Source organism: Oncorhynchus clarkii, chromosome 3, assembly GCF_045791955.1.
Source record: "Oncorhynchus clarkii lewisi isolate Uvic-CL-2024 chromosome 3, UVic_Ocla_1.0, whole genome shotgun sequence".
Classification (NCBI taxonomy): domain Eukaryota; kingdom Metazoa; phylum Chordata; class Actinopteri; order Salmoniformes; family Salmonidae; genus Oncorhynchus; species Oncorhynchus clarkii.
In genome coordinates, this window is record NC_092149.1 from 36,347,035 (window position 1) to 36,366,381 (window position 19,347).

A 19,347-nucleotide genomic window follows, 5' to 3' on the forward strand; every position below is an offset into this window, starting at 1 on the left:
GTCACCTGCTCTCGATGTCCTGTCGGCATCCTCGTGCTCCCCCTCTCTCTACTCTGAACGCACCAGAGTGAACATTAAATAAATATCATCATTAAAAGTGGTGTTTCTTGCCATGGTGTTCAGGCTGCCCAAAAAACTGATGAATGTCACTGCCACCCTTCCTCTTGTTCATGATGACACTCACTGTGAATGAATGCTGACTGTAATAAAACGGCGTGCACTTTAATCAACAAACACTAATAATGCTATTAATCATAAGAAAGTACAGCTATACAGTCTACATAAATTACACATGCAGCGCAACTTAAATTATTGCCACTTTACGTGGGCTTTCTGACAAATATAACGTAATAAAGAATTTAATGTTTGTTGAATACGCCCGTGAGCACCATTGTTTGTCGCTGGGTGAATGTGTGGCTAATTAACTTTTCAGGTAACTTAGCTATGATAGTTAACGTTAGTGATGGTTGATTGATTAGCACTCGCAAATCGGCCCGTTTTCACCAAAAACGTTTGTTTCAACTCCATGGAATTACTGATACTTTCTAGATAAATATAATTTATTTCCACAATTACAGTTCCAGCGCAAAATTACGTATCGACGTTAAAACTTTAACAATCGACAGTGATATAGCCTACGTTACATTCAAATGTTCCACTTTTTAATACATTTGAAAGTAATGAAATTGAAAGACAGTACAGTGTTTGACATTGATTCTACCTACCCACAGCAGTCGAGCAAAGGCTTCTGCTCTTTCATACCGTCCCTGGGGGGGTGCATCACTTGAGTGGGTTGAGTCACTGATGTGATCTTCCTGTCTGGGTTGGTGCCCCCCCCCCCCCTTGGGTTGTGCCGTGGCGGAGATCTTTGTGGGCTATACTCGGCCTTGTCTCAGGATGGTAAGTTGGTGGTTGAAGATATCCCTCTAGTGGTGTGGGGGCTGTGCTTTGGCAAAGTGGGTGGGGTTATATCCTTCCTGTTTGGCCCTGTCCGGGGGTGTCCTCGGATGGGGCCACAGTGTCTCCTGACCCCTCCTGTCTCAGCCTCCAGTATTTATGATGCAGTAGTTTATGTGTCGGGGGGCTAGGGTCAGTTTGTTATATCTGGAGTACTTCTCCTGTCCTATTCGGTGTCCTGTGTGAATTTAAGTGTGCTATAATTCTCTCTTTCTCTCTTTCTTTCTCTCTCTCGGAGGACCTGAGCCCTAGGACCATGCCTCAGGACTACCTGACATGATGACTCCTTGCTGTCCCCAGTCCACCTGGCCGTGCTGCTGCTCCAGTTTCAACTGTTCTGCCTTATTATTATTGGGCCATGCTGGTCATTTATGAACATTTGAACATATTGGCCATGTTCTGTTATAATCTCCACCCGGCACAGCCAGAAGAGGACTGGCCACCCCACATAGCCTGGTTCCTCTCTAGGTTTCTTCCTAGGTTTTGGCCTTTCTAGGGAGTTTTTCCTAGCCACCGTGCTTCTACACCTGCATTGCTTGCTGTTTGGGGTTTTAGGCTGGGTTTCTGTACAGCACTTTGAGATATCAGCTGATGTACGAAGGGCTATATAAATACATTTGATTTGATTTGATTTGATTCTGCTGGGGTACGGCAACACCACTTGGACAAACCACACACATAACTGCAGGACACAGTAATACTTGAACTGGTAGAAATAATAATGGTAATTGGTTAAGTTTGGTTATGATTATGATTACATTTGCTAATGATTACTTTGGATGGCGGTGCATGAACCCACAAATGCTGATGCTCCAGATACTCAATTATTCTAAAGAAGGCCAGTTGTATTGCTTCTTTAATCAGAACAACAGTTTTCAGATGTGCTAATATAATGGCAAAAGGGTTTTTTAATGATTAATTAGCCTTTTTAAATTCTAAACTTGGATTAGCTAACACAACGTGCCATTGGAACACAGGAGTGATGGGATAATGGGCCTCTATACGCCTAGGTAGATATTCCATTCAAAATCAGCCATTTCCAGCTACAATAGTAATTTACAACATTAACAATGTCTATTCTGTATTTCTGATCAATTTTATTTTATTTTAATGGACAAAAAAAATTAGCTTTTCTTTCAAAAACAAGGACATTCCCAAGTGACCCCAAACTTTTGAACGGTAGTGTATATTATAATTAGGGCCCTGTGTGATTTGCGCATGGTCACTGCATTGTCAGCTAAATCTGAAGGGACAGATTTCTAGTACTTTGTGGCCAAGTGTACATCTATATTTCCTGTTATGCTAGCTACTAAATTCCAACTAGGAATATTTGTAGTCAAATGAGGCCAGGGCTGTTTTGTGTCAGCTTCCTGTTACAAAAAAACAGCGAATTGCAGTAAGCCACACACACAAATCAGAGCATTATAAATGGGCAGAGACACAGGTACAAGCCCCACATTAGAGCAGAGATAACACCACAAGTTACTCTATTTCATCATACAAGTTTGTAATGCGGACTTTGTTGCAAAGGAAGATGGATTTGAAAACAAGGAATCCAGCACAATGAAGACTACATCTTCAGAGGTGGAAGAGACCCTCCAGAGCTATGCGTCTGGGGCTGCTGCGTGTTCTCCTAAAGGTTGGGATCATTGGACTGACTGTTCAATAAAATTGACTTCTTGGTCAGTACTACTATGCAGGGGAAAACCAACAAGCCAGATTAAATACCCTCACAAAAGAGAGAGACCAGTTATAGGAAAAGGTGAACAAACTGGACATGGAGCTCAATGGAAGAGGTCATTTGGAGAATCAATCTACTACCTCTCCACTGAGAAGAAATCCTGGCATGAGAGAAGACTGGACTGTCAGAAGAGAGTGTTAGACCTGGTGACCATAACAGCGAAGAGGAACATATATGGATTCAAAACATTTCTGAAAGTCTGGATTGGCCTGCATGACATCAACATAGAGGGAGACTGGGAGTGGTTTGACGGCACAACAGCTACAACTACGCATTGGATGAAAAACTAACCCAATAACTATGACTTTGAGGACTGCGGTATGTTCGGTGATATGGAGTTCAATTTGGATATCCATGCAAGAATAGATTTTGTAAACATTTCAGTCATTATATATATTCATTATGCAACATTTGCACAGGCTTAGTTTAGTTAATTAGTCAAATGTTATATTATTGCTGTAGGCTCGAAGTATTATTAAACATTGCAATGTGAATCATTATTTTGTTAGTAGCTTAAACACAATTCACTCTGTTGAATTACACTGGGCTAAAACCTCTCTTGCACGTCTTTCGCAAAACATGGCACAGAACACCATAAATATATAGACATATAAAGTATTCAGACCCCTTGAATTTTTCCACATTGTTATGTTACAGTCTTACTCTAAAATTGATTAAAGTATGTTTCCCTCATCAATCTACACATAATAACTAAGTGATGACAGGTTTAAAGAAACTTTTGCAAAAAACAGAAATATATTACTTACATAAGTATTCAGACCCTTTGCTATGAGTCTCGGAATTGAGCTCAGGTGAATCCTGTTTCAATTGATCATCCTTGAGACGTTTCGACATCTTGATTGTCCACCTGTGGTAAATTCAATTGATTGGACATGATTTAGAAAGGCACACACCTGTCTATGTAATGTCCCACAGTTGACAGTGCATGTCAGAGCAAAAACCAAGCCATGAGGTTGAAGGACTTGTCCGTAGAGCTCAGAGAAAAAATTGCACAGATCTGGGGAAGGGTGCCAAAACATTTCTGCAACATTGAAGGTCCCCAAGAACACAGTGGCCTCCATCATTCTTAAATGGAAGAAGTTAGGAACCACCTCTTCCTAGAGCTGGCCGCCCAGTCAAACTGAGCAATCAGGTGAGAAAGGCCTTGATCAGGGAGGTGACCAGAAACCCGATTGGAGCTCTGTCAGAGCTCCAGACTTCCTCTGTGGAGATAGGAGAACCTTCCAGAAGGACAACAATCTTTGCAGCACTCCACCAATCAGGCCTTTATGGTAGAGTGGCCACTCCTAAGTGGCCACTCCTAAGTAAAAGGCACGACAGCCCGCTTGGAGTTTGCCAAAAGGCGCCTAAAGACTCTTAAACCATGAGAAACAAGATTCTCTGGTCTGATGAAACCAAGATTGAACTCTTTGACCTGAATGCCAAGCGTCACGTCTGGAGTCAACCTGGCAGCATCCCTATGGTGAAGCATGGTGGTGGCAGCCTGTGGGGATGTTTTTCAGCGGCAGGGACTGGGAGATTAGTCAGGATTGAGGGAAAGATGAACAGAGCAAAACATAGAGAGATCCTTGATGAAAACCTGCCCCTAGGACCTCAGACTGTGGTGAATGTTCACCTTCCAACAGAAAAATGACTCTAAGCACACAGCCAAGACAGGAGTGGCTTCGAGACAAGTCTCTGAATGTCCTTGAGTGGTCCAGCCAGAGCCCAGACTTGAACCTGATCGAACATCTCTGGAGAGACCTGAAAATAGCTGTGCAGCAATGCTCCCCATCCATCCTGATAGAGCTTGAGAGGATCTGCAGAGAAGAATGGCAGAAACTCCCCAAATTCAGGTGAGCCAAGCTGTAGCGTCATACTCAAGACGATGCTGTAATCTCTGCCAAAGGTGCTTCAACAAGTACTGAGTAAAGGGTCTGAATACTTATATAAATGTGATATTTCCCTTTATAATTTTTTACAAATTAGCTACATTTTTCAAAAAAAAGGAAATATATATATATATATATATATATATATATATATATATATACAGTACCAGTCAAAAATTTGGACACATCTACTCATTCAAGGGTTTTTCTTTATTTTCACTATTTAGTAAATTTTGAATAACAGTGATATCAAAACTATGAAATAACACATATGGAATCATGTAGTAACCAAAAAAGTGTTACAAAAGAAAATCAAAATGTAATTTAGATTTTTCAAAGTAGCCACCCTTTGCCTTGATGATAGCTTTGCACATTCTTGGCATTCTCTCAACCAGCTTCATGAGGAATGCTTTTCCAATAGTCTTGAAGGAGTTCCCACACATGCTGAGCACTTGTTGGCTGCTTTTCCTGCAGTCCAACTCATCCCAAGCCATCTCATTTGGTTGAGGTCCGGTGATTGTGGACGCCAGGTCATCTGATGCAGCACTCTTCACTCTCCATCTTGGTCAAATAGCCCTTACACAGTGTGGAGGTGTGTTTTGGATCATTGTCCTGTTGAAAAACAAATGACAGTCCCACTAAGCGCAAACCAGATGGGATGGCGTATCACTGCAGAATGCTGTTGTAGCCATGCTGGTTAAGTGTGCCTTGAACTCTAAATAAATCACTGACAGTGTCACCAGCAATGCACACCCACACCTCCTCCTCCACGGTGGGAACCGCACATGCAGAGATCATCCTTTCACCTACTTGATTTGTTTAACACTTTTTTGATTATTACATGATTCCATATGTGTTATTTCACAGTTTTGATGTCGTCACTATCATTCTACATTGTAGAAAATAGTAAAAAATAAAGATAATGATAATGATAATAGTGATAATGCCCTCAAAGCCGGTGTTTGGAGGATATATTGGCACGGTTGTTGTTAGGCCCGAGATGAAGTTGAGGGCCAGCAAACCATGACAATACATCCTCCAAACACCGGCTTTGAGGGCATTATCACTTTTATACAACGGGTTACCAACATTTTGAAATAAAGATTGACATACATTTTCTTTTAAAATTAATTTATTCATACTATTTCATCCTTCTACAAGATAGTCCCGCCACAAATATAGGGTTGCTAGAGGCGCGACCCAGTCGTTCGTTCTAAATGTTCATTGCCATACTGGCTGGCAACGTTCTTATCCCTTGCTTGCTAGCCAGCCAACTACGGCTAACTTACAGTCACGTCAAAAAGTGCAACGAGAATAACATCAAAGTAGCTTCATTTGCATTTGTTTAATCTGTTTTCGATTGACATTTATTTGGAGACATCCATAACAATGAGCTAATGAGGTGCGATTTCGCCTGGCATTGAAAATGTGCTCCCTCGTCAGAACACTGTTGTTCATAGGAGCTAGCCAACAACACAGCTACAGTAACACAATCACTTCAAACTGAAGCTGGAAAGACTATACATTAGCTGTGTTTCGTTTGACCTTTTTTCAATTACATTTTTTGGTATATATCCATGTAGTAACTTGACAAGGAATGCCCACACGCAATTCAATATTACTTTCCTTGACTTTCAACCTAATATATAAAATGTGTACAGCCATGTACAAAAGCAGCAAAGCGTTACAGCCCACTCAACCTGTGGTAGAGTCACATTGAACAGGTACAACTCTGGGCAAAGACATTATCAAAGGGGAACGGTCAAGGCCAATGTCAATAACAACCAGAAACACATGAATAGTAATCATATTATACTGCAGGTAAGTACAATAACATATTCAATGTAATTATTTATATAGTGTCCACACTATAACAATCCATAAAAATAATGCCAGCTGATTCATGATTTCGACTGGCTGAGAAATGCTGCCTGCCTGTCTGTCTCGTCCCGACTCGTTCATTAGTAGCCTAGTGGTTAGAGCATTGGACTTGTAACCAAAAGGTTGCAAGATCAAATCCCCAAGCTGACAAGGGGAAAATCTGTCGTTCTGCCCCTGAACAAGGCAGTTAACCCACTGTTCCTAGGCCGTCATTGAAAATAAGAATTTGTTCTTAATGGACTTGCCTAGTTAAATAAAGGTAAAATACAAATTACTATGGGACAGCAGGAGGTAGAATTTGAATATTGAAACAATGTTGCAAATGTCGGAGAGACAGACAACAAAGTTTATACAAATCTCTGCTGTTGAAAATGAAATGTGAGTCTTAAAGAAATGTGACATAATGTCTAGATACTTTTTTATAGTGGAGATCAAGTTTATAAGTTGCCTGGCTGGGCTGATGAGACAGTGGATTGCGCAGTTAGATGGACCAGAGTAAATAGGTATTTTGACATCCGATTTAGCCGGTGGCAACTTGTGGAATAGACACCAGCTGGAATGCGGTTTTAACCAATCAGCATTAGACCCATGTATAACACTGGACACAAACCGGTCTCGCTGTCTTTGGAACTTGTCTATTGCACAACATGGAACAGACCACTAGAATATAAAATGTGTGATCCAGGAAGGATTATGCAGGAGGATTATGAGACCACATGCTGAGCTCCTTGGGCTGCCCAGAGTACACAGGAAAATGGTTGTCCCTCTCTTTCAGTGGAGAAAAAAACATGTACACAGTTGTATATGTACAGATATATAGAAACAACAAACACATGTATATTCTTTAAAATAGATAAGACGGTAGAGTTTCAGGCCTCAAGTCTGATGTCTGAGGTCACAGTGATCGTACAAGATATTGGCTCTGCCAAAACACCCCTGGGCAAAAAACCAATTACTCCAACAATGCCACATTTCCCAGAAAGACATTTGGAAAACAACGTGTGTCCCCAAACCGAAGGTGCACTCAGTCGAAACTACTCTTTGCTCATAACATTTTGCTTTTTCAGACCTTCCTTATCCCCTTTCAGAGACCTAAAACAAAAATAAAAGAAAATCAAGGCATAACATTGCAAAGATGTGTTGTGCATATTGTATGGTTCAATTTAAAAATGTGCATTCTGTTTTTAATTAACTCCACCGGTTGTGTACTCTGCATCCTGAGTATGCTGGGTTTGTTCCTTCCAGGTAGCAAGTACATTATCTCTGGTCTTCTCAGAACATCTCAGTCCTCAGGGTTTTTCATTTAGCAAGAATTACAATCAGATGCACTGGAGCAAATCAGATGTTCTATATGCAGGCAGGATGTTGGTGCCCAAGGCCCCCCATTAGCCACCTGCTGCCAGGCAGGAGTATGGACTGATTACTGCTCTGATTCTGTCTCCTTCTAATCATGAGAGAGATATAAAAAAATGACTTGTGTCCCAAGGGGGTTTCATCTCTCACAAACTGCCTGTGAATGCAAAATGTTCTGCATACACCTGTACCATTACAGTAAAACATCAGTGTGTCCCTAGGTCCCTAAGTGATCCAGTATCTCCTTATCACTCCAGGCCCCAACGACATGTTGAACGAGAGAATGGCATCAGGTTTGCGACTGTCTGTGAATTTAAATCTGGTACGCTGTAAACGCGTACGCACATTTCTGGATCATTCTCTTTGTACATTCAGTACAGTTCTGCATATCCTTATTCCTTTCTTTCTTTCTCTCTATTCTAGCCAATATCACAAGAAATCAAACAAGATCAGCCCAGATGATCAGCTATCCACCCAGGTTCCTATTCAAGGTTGTAAATGTCATAGCCCAGCCTGTCACTGCTGTAACCTGCTGAGTGACACCAGACTGAGCCCTGATTACCATACTATTAGTAACACCAACCTGTCTGAGTCTATTAACACTCTCTCCATCACATTACCTCTCTGTCATAATAGTGTGTGATATGAACAACCATTGCAAAAAGATGATGACACATGGCTTAATGCTTTATAAGCAAGTATACACGTCTGTAATGTGAAATAATAAGTCTGTTATGTCTCTGTAGGAATACAACTGAGTCAAAATGGCTGGTATTCAGTCAATCAGTATGATACATGATAAGGCATTGTAAGAGGTTCATTAATGCTCGTGCATTAAGACTTTAAAGGAGAAGTTCAGTATTTTACAACTTGATGTTAGATAGGCAGGGTACTTGCTTCAACATCAGGCTGTTACCATGGTTTCTCCATAGCTATAAGTCTGAAAGAAGTCACTGTAAAGAAGATGCAATAGTCTCAACAAGCCAGAATGTTGAATACAATTATATGAGGTTACTTTACCAATTGTATATGCTGTTGGTCCTTTTGACGGTAGGTGGAGATAGGGTATCCATAGGAAAGGGATGTTTACCTGACTTTTTGCGGCGCCGGGAGGTTCTGTCGCTTGTATTGTCAATCTCATCGCATTGCACAATGGTTAAACAATAGGTGAACGTAAACAAACGTAGTCAACCAAAGCATGTTTCCTCGCAATCAGCTGGAAGTGTTTGCCGTTTGGTCTGTGGTTCAGTTAGGGTCAGCCATATTGTGCAAGTGTTTGTCATATGCGAATTGCATCAGTATTGAAAGTCTCGTTAATAACACTAATCTATGGATATTTTGTCAAAATTTTCAGCGTACTGAAAGTCTCGTTAATAACACTACTCTGTGGATATTTTGTCAATTTTCGAGCAGCCGACGGACAAATCGCACCCGACCAGACAATTGGTAGAGCAAGTTTAAATGTAATTATGTTCAACATTCTGGCTTGTAAGGAACCGTTACACAATTTTGCACACAAATGTCTCAGGCTGTATACAGTAGGTCTAATTAAGAAGGGCTGTCACAACACCGTAGTCTTTCCCTACAATGCCAGGCATGAGGGTAATGGTTCAGTATCTAATAGAGGAAATAAGAATGTTAAAACCTCAACAAGAGGCCTTTCACTGCATGCCAGCCCAATTAAACACAGCCATAAAAAAAGGGAAGGTAATTAAAGTGAAGCAATACATTCTTCAACTCATCTAATTAATGAATAGGTCTCTATTGGATTATCACTGCTGTATCTGCATTGCTGTATCCTATGCTATACTTGACAGTGGTTTATGGTGGAGGACAACTGGCATGCATTCCACTGTTTCTATATGCATATTTGGCGGGACTAGCATATAGCTGACATTAGGGTAGTCATTGGGATCCATTTGGAGAAGCTTTTCATAAGTCACAATACATAAACCAAGAACACGATGGTCACTCAATGCTCTAGAGTTCCTCTGTGGAGATGGGAGAACATGTCAGAAGGACAACCATCTTTGCAGCACCACACCAATAAGGCCTTTATGGTAGAGTGGCCACACGAAAGCCACTCCTAAGTAAAAGGCACATGACAGCCCGCTAGGAGTTTGCCAAAAGGCACCTAAAGACTCTCAGACCATGAGAAACAAGATTATCTGGTCTGATGAAACCAAGATTGAACTCTTTGGCCTTAATGCCAAACGTCACGTCTGGAGGAACCCTGACACCATCTCTATGGTGAAGCATGGTGGTGGCAGTATCAAGCTGTGGGGATGTTTTTCAGCGGCAGGGGCTGATAGACTAGTCAGGATTGTGGGAGTGATGAATGGAGAAAAGTACAGGGAGATTCTTGATGAAAACCTGCCCCAGAGCGCTCAGGACCTCAGACTGGGGCAAAGGCTAACCTTCCAACAGGACAACGACCCTAAGCACACAGCCAAGACAACACAGGAGTGGCTTCGGGACAATTCTCTGAAGGTCCGTGAGTGGCCCAGCCAGAGCCCGGACTTGAACCTCATCGAACATCTCTGGAGAGACCTGAAAATAGCTGTGCAGCAATGCATCCTGACATGGATGGATGGGGATCTGCAGAGAAGAATGGCAGAAACTCCCCAAATAGAGGTGTGCCAAGCTTGTGGCATCATAACCAATTAGACTCAATGCTGTAATCACTGCCAAAGGTGCTTCAACAAAGTAATGAGTAAAGGGTCTGAATACTTATGTAAATGTGATATTTAAGTTTTTTTTTAAATACATTTGCTAAAATAAAAAATTTGCTGTTTTTGCTTTGTTAATTATGGGATAGTGTGTGTAGATTGATGAGTGAAACAACTCTTTAATCCATTTTAGAAGACTAACGTAACAAAATGTGGAAAAGGTCAAGGTGTCTGAATACTTTCAGAATGTACTGTTTACAGTGAAAAACTGCAACTAATTCCATGAGATAGAGAGCAATCATTTGAGCTCCACCGTTGATGTGCTCGCCTGTCCCAACCAAGTTATGACATGAGAGCTATTCCCCAAGTTTCACAGCAGCAAACATATATCTGCTGTTTACTTATTTCACTCAGATCGACATCATTGCTTTTCAAAGTGCAACAACGTGTCTGCATTAGTATCACCAACGAACATAGACGCAGCCTCTTTCATAGTGAAATGTTGTGTCTGTTTTGGCAGCGTCAATTTGAGTAATGTCAAATGAAAAGTCAAATGACAGGTCACCCTGTTTTCCGGGTTGATGACAACAACCACGCGAATATGTCATCAGGTTGTAAGTTAATTTTGAGATATGGACACAGATATTATTGTTAGAAATACAAGGCTGTTTCGCAGCCCCCATAGTAATTTAAAGGCCATCGACGGCCACTATAAGTTCTAAAGGGTTTTAAGACAGATTTCGTATTTGGTTGATGACGGACACTTGCCAAATGAAGATAGCTAGCTGCTTATAACATTAGCTTGGGGCAACAGAGCTAGGTAGTTGGCTAGCTTGTTTATTTCATTAGCCAGCTAGGTAGAGTTATTTTCATGAACTGAAGATATATTTCAATAAGAGAACAACAAGTGGCTGCCTAGCTAATACTTAGTCACATGGATTCCTAAATGATTGTTAAGAATCTAAAAATATTATTGCAGTTTCTGGTCATTGTTTTCAGGCTGGTTGCATTGGTTCCAGCTAGGTACCAAGCTAAAGCTAGCTTGCTACCCCAGAAGTTGCTAATATTTTTTTATTTAACTAGGCAAGTCAGTTTTAAGAAGAAATTCTTATTTACAATGACAGCCTACCACAAACACACCAGGACGACGCTGGGCCAATGTCTCGTCGTTGTCTTTGATCAGGCCTACCACTTGTGTCGTCTGCAAACTTAATGATGGTGTTGTAGTCGTGCCTGGCCATGCAGTCGTGGGTGAACAGGGAGTACAGGAGGGGACTGAGCATGCACCCCTGTGGAGCTCCAGTGTTGAGGATCAGAGTGGCAGATGTGTTGCTACCTACCCTCACCACCTGGGGGTGGCCTGTCAGGAAGTCCAGGATCCAGTTGCAGAGGGAGGTATTTAGTCCCAGGATCCTTAGCTTATTGATGAGCTTTGAGGGTCCTATGGTGTTGAATGCTGAGCTGTAGTCAATGAATAGAATTCTCACATAAGTGTTACTTTGTCCATGTGGGAAAGGGCAGTGTGGAATGCAATAGAGATTGCATAATCTGTGGATCTGTTTCGGCGGTATGCAAATTGGAGTGAGTCTAGGGTTTCTGGAATAATGGTGTTGATGTGAGCCATTACCAACCTTTCAAAGCACTTCATGGCTACGGAGGTGAGTGCTACGGGTCTGTAGTCATTTAGGCAGGTTGCCTTTGTGTTCTTTGGCACAGGGACTAGGATGGTCTGCTTGAAACATGTTGTTATTACAGACTCAATCAGGGACATGTTGAAAATGTCAGTGAAGACACCTGCCAGTTGGTCAGCACATGCCCGGAGCACACGTCCTGGTTATCCGTCTGGCCCCGGAGCCTTGTGTATGTTGACCTGTTTAAAGGTCATACTCACGTCGGCTACGGAGAGCGTGATCACACAGTCGTCCGGAACAGCTGATGCTCTCATGCATGCCTCAGTGTTGCCTGCCTAGAAGCGAACATAGAAGTGATTTAGCTCGTCTGGTAGGCTTGTGTCACTGGGCAGCTCGCGGCTGTGCTTCCCTTTGTAGTCTGTAATAGTTTGCAAGCCTTGCCCCATCTGACGAGCATCGCAGCCGGTGTAGTATGATTCAATCTTAGCCCTGTATTGACGCTTTGCCTGTTTGATAGTTCGTCGCAGGGCATAGAGGGGTTTCTTGTAAGCTTCCAGGTTAGAGTCCCACACCTTTAAAGCGGCAGCTCTACCCTTTATCTCAGTGCGAATGTTGCCTGTAATCCATGGCTTCTGGTTGGGATATGCACGTACAGTCACTGTGGGGACGACGTCCTCCATGCACTTATTGATAAAGCCAGTGACTGATGTGGTGGATTCCTCAATGTCATCGGAAGAATCCCGGAACATGTTCCATTCTGTGATAGCAAAACAGTCCTGTAGTTTAGCATCTGCTTCATCTGACAACTTTTTTAGAGACCGAGTCACTGGTGCTTCCTGCATTAATTTTGGCTTGTAAGCAAGAATCAGGAGCATAGAGTTGTGGTCAGATTAACCAAATGGAGGGCGAGGAAGAGCTTTGTTCGCGTCTCTATGTGTGGAGTACAGGTGATCTAGAATTTTTTCCCTCTGGTAGCACATTTAACATGTTGATAGAAATTTGGTAGAACTGATTTAAGTTTTCCTGCATTAAAGTCTCCGGCCACTAGGAGCGCCACCTCTAGGTGAGTGGTTTCCTGTTTGCTTATTTCCTTATACAGCTGACTGAGTGCGAACTTAGTGCCAGCATCTGTCTGTGGTGGTAAATAAGCAGCCACGAAAAGTATAGCTGAAAACTCTAGTCGAGTAGTGTGGCCTGCAATTTATCACAATATACTCTACTTCAGGCGAGCAAAATCTAGAGACTTCCTTAGATTTCGTGCAAGGGATGTTGTTAACAAATATACACAGACCGCCCCCCTACCCCCCCCCCCCCCCCCCCCTCGTCTTACCGGAGAGCGCGGTTCTATCTTGCCAGTGCAGCGTATATCCCGCTAGCTGAATATCAATGTCGTCATTCATCCACGATTCCCGTGAAACATAGGATATTACAGTGTTTGATGTCCCGTTGGTAGGATATTCGTGATCGTACCTCGTCTAATTTATTGTCCAATGATTGCACGTTGGCGAGTAGTATTAACGGTAACGGCAGCTTTCCCAGTCACCTTCTCCAGGTCCTGACCAGGCATCCGGCTCTTTGTCCTCTAGACCTGCGTCGCTTCCTCTTGCGAATAACGGGGATGTCGGCCCTGTAGGGTGTTTGGAGAATGTCTTGTGAGTCGTCCTTGTTGTAGAAAAAGTACAGTGCCTTGCGAAAGTATTCGGCCCCCTTGAACTTTGCGACCTTTTGCCACATTTCAGGCTTCAAACATAAAGATATAAAACTGTATTTCTTTGTGAAGAATCAACAACAAGTGGGACACAATCATGAAGTGGAACGACATTTATTGGATATTTCAAACTTTTAACAAATCAAAAACTGAAAAATTGGGCGTGCAAAATTATTCAGCCCCCTTAAGTTAATACTTTGTAGCGCCACCTTTTGCTGCGATTACAGCTGTAAGTCACTTGGGGTATGTCTCTATCAGTTTTGCACATCGAGAGACTGAAATTTTTTCCAACACCTGGATATGTTTATTTTTGAACCATTCCATTGTAGATTTTGCTTTATGTTTTGGATCATTGTCTTGTTGGAAGACAAATCTCCGTCCCAGTCTCAGGTCTTTTGCAGACTCCATCAGGTTTTCTTCCAGAATGGTCCTGTATTTGGCTCCATCCATCTTCCCTTCAATTTTAACCATCTTCCCTGTCCCTGCTGAAGAAAAGCAGGCCCAAACCATGATGCTGCCACCACCATGTTTGACAGTGGGGATGGTGTGTTCAGGGTGATGAGCTGTGTTGCTTTTTCGCCAAAAATAACGTTTTGCATTGTTGCCAAAAAGTTAAATTTTGGTTTCATCTGACCAGAGCACCTTCTTCCACATGTTTGGTGTGTCTCCCAGGTGGCTTGTGGCAAACTTTAAACAACACTTTTTATGGATATCTTTAAGAAATGGCTTTCTTCTTGCCACTCTTCCATAAAGGCCAGATTTGTGCAATATACGACTGATTGTTGTCCTATAATATATCCTATAATATATGACTGATTGCCAGTCCAGCTTCCCTGCCCCATCCACCGCTGCCCCTTGGACACTGATCACTTGGCTACATAGCTGATGCATGCTGGACTGTCCATTAATCACGGTAATCCATTCTGCTTGTTTATGTTTTATCTGTATCCAACTATAACATCTTCCGTCAAGATAGAACTGCCAAAGGGGGAGGAGTTGCAGTCTACTGCAGAGATAGCCTGCAAAGTAATGTCATACTTTCCAGGTCCATACCCAAACAGTTCGAACTACTAATTTTGAAAATGACTCTCTCCAGAAATAAGTCTCTCACTGTTGCCGCCTGCTACCGACTCCCCTCAGCTCCCAGCTGTGCCCTGGACACCATTTGTGAATTGATCGCCCCCCATCTAGCTTCAGAGTTTGTTCTGTTAGGTGACCTAAACTGGGATATGCTTAACACCCCGGCAGTCCTACAATCTAAGCTAGATGCCCTCAATCTCACTCAAATCATCAAGGAACCCACCAGGTACAACCCTAACTCTGTAAACAAGGGCACCCTCATAGACGTCATCCTGACCAACTGGCCCTCCAAATACACCTCCGCTGTCTTCAACCAGGATCTCAGCGATCACTGCCTCATTGCCTGTATCCGCTACGGAGCCGCAGTCAAACGACCACCCCTCATCACTGTCAAACGCTCCCTAAAACACTTCTGTGAGCAGGCCTTTCTAATCGACCTGGCCCGGGTATCCTGGAAGGACATTGACCTTATCCCGTCAGTTGAGGATGCCTGGTCTTTCTTTAAAAGTAACTTCCTCACCATTTTAGATAAGCATGCTCCGTTCAAAAAATGCAGAACTAAGAACAGATATAGCCCCTGGTTCACTCCAGACCTGACTGCCCTCGACCAGCACAAAAACATCCTGTGGCGGACTGCACTAACATCGAATAGTCCCCGCGATATGCAACTGTTCAGGGAAGTCAGGAACCAATACACACAGTCAGTCAGGAAAGCTAAAGCCAACTTCTTCAGGCAGAAGTTTGCATCCTGTAGCTCCATCTCCAAAAAGTTCTGGGACACTGTGAAGTCCATGGAGAACAAGAGCACCTCCTCCCAGCTGCCCACTGCACTGAGGCTAGGTAACACGGTCACCACCGATAAATCCATGATTATCGAAAACTTCAACAAGCATTTCTCAACGGCTGGCCATGCCTTCCGCCTGGCTACTCCAACCTCGGCCAACAGCCCCCCCCCCCCCCCCCCTGCAGCTACTCGCCCAAGCCTCTCCAGGTTCTCCTTTACCCAAATCCAGATAGCAGATGTTCTGAAAGAGCTGCAAAACCTGGACCCGTACAAATCAGCTGGGCTTGACAATCTGGACCCTCTATTCCTGAAACTATCCGCCGCCATTGTCGCAACCCCTATTACCAGCCTGTTCAACCTCTCTTTCATATCGTCTGAGATCCCCAAGGATTGGAAAGCTGCCGCAGTCATCCCCCTCTTCAAAGGGGGCGACACCCTGGACCCAAACTGCTACAGACCTATATCCATCCTGCCCTGCCTTTCTAAGGTCTTCGAAAGCCAAGTCAACAAACAGGTCACTGACCATCTCGAATCCCACCGTACCTTCTCCGCTGTGCAATCTGGTTTCCGAGCCGGTCACGGGTGTACCTCAGCCACGCTCAAGGTACTAAACGATATCATAACCGCCATCGATAAAAGACAGTACTGTGCAGCCGTCTTCATAGACCTTGCCAAGGCTTTCGACTCTGTCAATCACCGTATTCTTATCGGCAGACTCAGTAGCCTCGGTTTCTCGGATGACTGCCTTGCCTGGTTCACCAATTACTTTGCAGACAGAGTTCAGTGTGTCAAATCGGAGGGCATGCTGTCCGGTCCTCTGGCAGTCTCTATGGGGGTGCCACAGGGTTCAATTCTCGGGCCGACTCTTTTCTCTGTATATATCAATGATGTTTCTCATGCTGCGGGCGATTCCCTGATCCACCTCTACGCAGACGACACCATTCTATATACTTCCGACCCGTCCTTGGACACTGTGCTATCTAACCTCCAAACGAGCTTCAATGCCATACAGCACTCCTTCCGTGGCCTCCAACTGCTCTTAAACGCTAGTAAAACCAAATGCATGCTTTTCAACCGTTCGCTGCCTGCACCCGCACGCCTGACCAGCATCACCACCCTGGATGGTTCCGACCTTGAATATGTGGACATCTATAAGTACCTAGGTGTCTGGCTAGACTCTAAACTCTCCTTCCAGACCCATATCAAACATCTCCAATCGAAAATCAAATCAAGAGTCGGCTTTCTATTCCGCAACAAAGCCTCCTTCACTCACGCCGCCAAACTTACCCTAGTAAAACTGACTATCCTACCGATCCTCGACTTCGGCGATGTCATCTACAAAATTGCTTCCAACACTCTACTCAGCAAACTGGATGCAGTTTATCACAGTGCCATCCGTTTTGTCACTAAAGCACCTTATACCACCCACCACTGTGACTTGTATGCTCTAGTCGGCTGGCCCTCGCTACATATTCGTCGCCAGACCCACTGGCTCCAGGTCATCTACAAGTCCATGCTAGGTAAAGCTCCGCCTTATCTCAGTTCACTGGTTACGATGGCAACACCCATCCGTAGCACGCGCTCCAGCAGATGTATCTCACTGATCATCCCTAAAGCCAACACCTCATTTGGCCGCCTTTCGTTCCAGTTCTCTGCTGCCTGTGACTGGAACGAATTGCAAAAATTGCTGAAGTTGGAGACTTTTATCTCCCTCACCAACTTCAAACATCTGCTATCTGAGCAGCTAACCAATCGCTGCAGCTGTACATAGTCTATTGGTAAATAGCCCACCCATTTTCACCTACCTCATCCCCATACTGTTTTTATTTATTTATTTTTCTGCTCTTTTGCACACCAATATCTCTACCTGTACATAACCATCTGATAATTTATCACTCCAGTGTTAATCTGCATAACTGTAATTATTCGCCTACCTTCTCATGCCTTTTGCACACAATGTATATAGACTCCCCCTTTTTTCTACTGTGTTATTGACTTGTTAATTGTTTACTCCATGTGTAACTCTGTGTTGTCTGTTCACACTGCTATGCCTTATCTTGGCCAGGTCGCAGTTGCAAATGAGAACTTGTTCTCAACTAGCCTACCTGGTTAAATAAAGGTGAAATAAAAAAAATAAATAAAAAATGGACAGTCTCCCACCTCAGCTGTAGATCTCTGTAGTTCATCCAGAGTGATCATGGGCCTCTTGGCTGCATCTCTGATCAGTCTTCTCCTTGTATGAGCTGAAAGTTTAGAGGGACGGCCAGGTCTTGGTAGATTTGCAGTGGTCTGATACTCCTTCCATTTCAATATTATCGCTTGCACAGTGCTCCTTGGGATGTTTAAAGCTTGGGAAATCTTTTTGTATCCAAATCCGGCTTTAAACTTCTTCACAACAGTATCTCAGACCTGCCTGGTGTGTTCCTTGTTCTTCATGATGCTCTCTGCGCTTTTAACGGACCTCTGAGACTATCACAGTGCAGATGCATTTATACGGAGACTTGATTACACACAGGTGGATTGTATTTATCCTCATTAGTCATTTAGGTCAACATTGGATCATTCAGAGATCCTCACTGAACTTCTGGAGAGAGTTTGCTGCACTGAAAGTAAAGGGGCTGAATAATTTTGCACGCCCAATTTTTCAGTTTTTGATTTGTTAAAAAAGTTTGAAATATCCAATAAATGTCGTTCCACTTCATGATTGTGTCCCACTTGTTGTTGATTCTTCACAAATGTTTGAAGCTTTATGTTTGAAGCCTGAAATGTGGCAAAAGGTCGCAAAGTTCAAGGGGGCCGAATACTTTCGCAAGGCACTGTATTTGTCTAATCCGAGGTGAGTGATCGCTGTCCTGATATCCAGAAGCTATTTTTTTGCCGTAAGATACGGTTGCAGAAACATTATGTACAAAATAAGTTACAAATAAAAACTCACAAGTGTGCTCAAAGACACTCAAATCTGTTTTGTCTGGCAGTTTGAACAGCCAAAACGCACATGGAATATGATAAATTCAAGCCACATTTCAAACCACTTTCAGACCACTGATTTCACAGTTTGAAATCAGATACAAATGCAACTTGTCTGAACGGTCAACTCAGATTTGTTTTCCCTGAAGTGCTTTTAGACTGTTATTTGGCATACGTCTCTTGCGAGCTACTCTGTTGACAGTTTGACAAGAACATGTGGTAGCTAAACTAGCTTGTTAATTGTTTACAAACAAAATGACTGAATGTGCTAGAAAGATAAACAGCTACTGTACCTAGCTAGATAGTTGACTGTTGTGGTTAGCCAAAAAAATACTTGTTTTGAAAGTTGGATTATTTTATCTTTTGAGTCTTTACAAGTGTTTTTACACTATGATTTTGAACACTCAAAGCAACTGGGAAACATCCATGGCAGGTATTGTCATCACCTTAGCTTGCTACATAACTTCTGAGTGATAGGAAGCACGAGCACCACCAATCGGCATACACCATTACACATACACTCGTCTATGACAACTAGCATATACAGGTCAGCAAAAAACTGCTGTCTGAACACACACAAATTCGATTTGGTCACTTGTAACTTGCTGTTTGGACAGTCAGTGATTTGAGTATTATGGTTGCAGTTTGCACAAGGCTTTATGCAGATTTCAGTGTGTTAAGTCA